This window comes from Sinocyclocheilus rhinocerous, unplaced genomic scaffold (assembly GCF_001515625.1).
Source record: "Sinocyclocheilus rhinocerous isolate Xijiao unplaced genomic scaffold, SAMN03320098_v1.1 scaffold228, whole genome shotgun sequence".
Classification (NCBI taxonomy): Eukaryota; Metazoa; Chordata; class Actinopteri; order Cypriniformes; family Cyprinidae; genus Sinocyclocheilus; species Sinocyclocheilus rhinocerous.
The window spans coordinates 192,139-195,630 of NW_015634565.1; positions in this window are offsets into that span (position 1 = coordinate 192,139).

A 3,492-nucleotide genomic window follows, 5' to 3' on the forward strand; every position below is an offset into this window, starting at 1 on the left:
AGTGCATTTTTTGAGCCTATATTTAGTATAAGTAAAATACTTAAGTACTGTTAAAATCAGATACTCTAAGACTTTTACTCAAGTTGTTTTGGAATTGGTGACTTGTAACGTGTAGTGGAGTCATTTTCACTGTAAGGTATCTGTACTTTTACTCAAGTATGGTTTTTAGGCACTCTTTACACCTCTGATAAATAGGCATAAAACAACAATTTCCAGCAAAAATATATGACCTATGACGCACAAATGCTTTGTAATCTATCTATCTATCTATCTATCTATCTATCTATCTATCTTCATGTAGCCCACTTTATAATTTAATAGCATACAATATTGCCAAAACATAAATACTGTATATTTAGCTAATCCAAATGAGGACATAGCCTACAATAGACTTTTACTCTTTTTTTTATATATATATAAAGCTAATTATAATCTCTACATTAAACCAAACAAAACACAACCTGAACTGCAATCTTAAATAATAATAATAAGAAAAATATAATAATAAAGCAATAATAATAAGAGCAATAATAATAAGAATGAACAGTTTCTCATTCTTTTGAACAAGTTGCGATTGCTTTGGTACATTCATGCAATTGATTATGTACATTTGTCTGCGGTTCCTACATTATCAGTTGCTAATGTCATGTTGCTCCAAATGTATTATATAGTTCTCTGTGCAACAGTCTTGCCCCTCAAAACATCTAGTCATTAGTTCATAAGTCAATAAAAGCAGAATGGTTGATCTAGTTGTCATAAACTGTCGAGCATATTTTCTACACATTTCTATTAGACTTTTTGTCAATTTGCCATGAATTGTGCAGGTGAATCTAGACTTTCTCTAATGAAAAGAATGTAGATCAACCAATGACAAACCAGTTTTCTGAAATAGCTCAAGTGTAACTGTGAATCCTATCCAGTCTCTTTCAATCAATATCCCACATACAGTAATGTGTACAGTAAATGTGTACTTTTGAAATGGATATATGGCATGCATAAGAAGTGCAGCCTTCTGCATTTCAATACAGTAACTGTCATCCAAACTGTTGCCATAGTTTAGGTCAGGTAATACTAACAGAGTGCACTGTTATATTGACAACATGACTTAGCATCTTGGTTGTAAACAATGACACAAGGATTTTTCATTCTGATGGCACTGATATGTTCATTGACATAAATACTAATTTTTGAGAGATGAACTAAAGATTCTGAGTAAGTTACAGGCTTTTGCAAGTAATCCAGTGTGTGGGGCTATTTGAGAAATGCACATGCTTCTTTGCAAATATTAAGAATGATTTCGAGAAATGCACCAAAGCGACTGAGAAAAACTGCAATAATAATAATAATAAAAACTCTATCCAGGGACTGGTTTGATGGGGTGATGTGGGTCAGCTGTGGGGATGCCAGGTGGTCTGAACCGAGTCTTTAAAGTGTGCAAAGTGGGTCGCCTCTTCAAATGCTGCAGGAGCTCAGCTGCCTGGCCTCCTGCTCATCTCATTTAAACCCGAGAGAGAGCCTGAGAGATTTGCTGCTTTAGGTAAGGGGGAAGAGGAAGGACAAAGAGAGGGAGAGAAGGTGGGTAGGTATGTGAGAAAGAACCGATGGAAAGCTCAGCTGAAGAGGGGGAGGAGATCAGAGGTCAGATGTGAATTCAACAGAGAACATGGCCTAAAAACCCATACGTTTTGTTTCGGATATATTTGGACTGGGAAAAAATGTTTGCTTAGATTAATTTGTAAGAGATGTATATAATGTATATCTTATATATTATTCATTATATTAAGATATTGCTTATATTGTGGAATTTCTTCTTTACATATTTGATATTTAAAGACGTTGGTTGGATAATATAGTGTAAGATTCTGCCCTAAGAAGTTGCTAGTGTGCTTGTTTTATAATGTAAATTAAAAGGCATATTTTTTTGGCAGATACAAAAATTTATATTATATACGCCTAAATTGCACAACAGCCTTATAGCGCAATTTACTTTGACATAATACAATTATTTTACTTGTAAAACACATAAAATCAAAGGGTTAAACATTTAATTATCACATATCACACTTGCCACATATAAATTCATAACCACAGATACTTTACCCAAGCAATAATATATTTAAATCAGTACAATTTTATTTTTGATACAATCCTGGAAAATGTCGATGTAGTGTCATACGGTTTAGTGTTTCGATGTGCTTCTTGCCCAGCAAGGTTTCATGAAATCTTCCTTTCTAATTTACGTGACAACGCTTAAATTAATTTTTCGTGATGGAAAGCTATATAATTAATCAAAAACAACACATTATGTATTATTTGATTTAAGCATGATTTAGCCATAAACATTCGATTTTCTCTACCCTGAAAAAAATCTAAATAGCCTATAGTGTTTAAAATATATGGACAGAAGTCGTGTTTATTTGACATGGGTGTTAGTGGTTTACGTGACACGTTACAGTGGATATTGTGCATTTTTAATAAAAATAATCGGCCTAATTTTTAAAGATAGATTTTGGCGATATCGAGATACATCTCTCGGGAGATGATTGTTTGTTGACTATATTAAACAAACTTTATTTATAAAGCTTTATATAAATTGTACATATTAAAGCCTATATTATATAATTCTATATATGAGTCTATGGCATTTAAGATGTATAATAAAATAAATAAACATGCACTGTGCACACACACACAAACAAAGAATACATTTGGAGTTCTGCAGCGAAACATCATCCATAAGTAGCTGTATAAATTACAGCAGCTAATCTGCTCATGAAATCCTACATTTAGCTAACTTTCTAAAGTTTTACGGTCTTTAAACTTCCGTATGCTTTACTTTTTGTAAAGACACGCAGAAAGTAACCTACATTTGATGTGAACAAACAACCTCTGTAGTTTTGTTAGCGACAAAGAAAATGAAATGAAACCCTTCTAAAAAAAATTTAAAAAATAAATATATTTTAAAAATCGAAAACTTTCAAATCGCTTCTTTCCCAAACTGCAAGGCAGTGATAAGGTAAAAGTCCTCTAATCGGCATATTTTGTTTGCACATCACAAATATAAGTTTCAAAAGATTGTGTCCCATTTTCATTTCGTTAGATTTTTATTTGAAAGCATTTATGCCATGCACTCCATCTTTATTAGCCTTTTAATTTTTTTAATAAACAAACATGTAAACGTAAATGATGACGAATAGTCGTTTAGAAATAATGTACCATATTTGGTCTTTTTTAGAATGTATTAAGACAGTATAAAATCGATTCTAAGCACGGAGCTGCATACACTGTAAAAAAGGATTGTGATTTTAACAGTAAAAGACTGTAAAAATGCTACAATAAAAACCTGTTAATTGGTTATCAGTAAGTTTCCATACTATATACGGTGAATAACTGTAATTACATTTAATGTAATTTTACAGTAAAATACTGTTAAAATTACGGTTTTTGGCAGTGAAAAAGAAAAAGTCATTGTATAATTTACAGTGAAAAAAC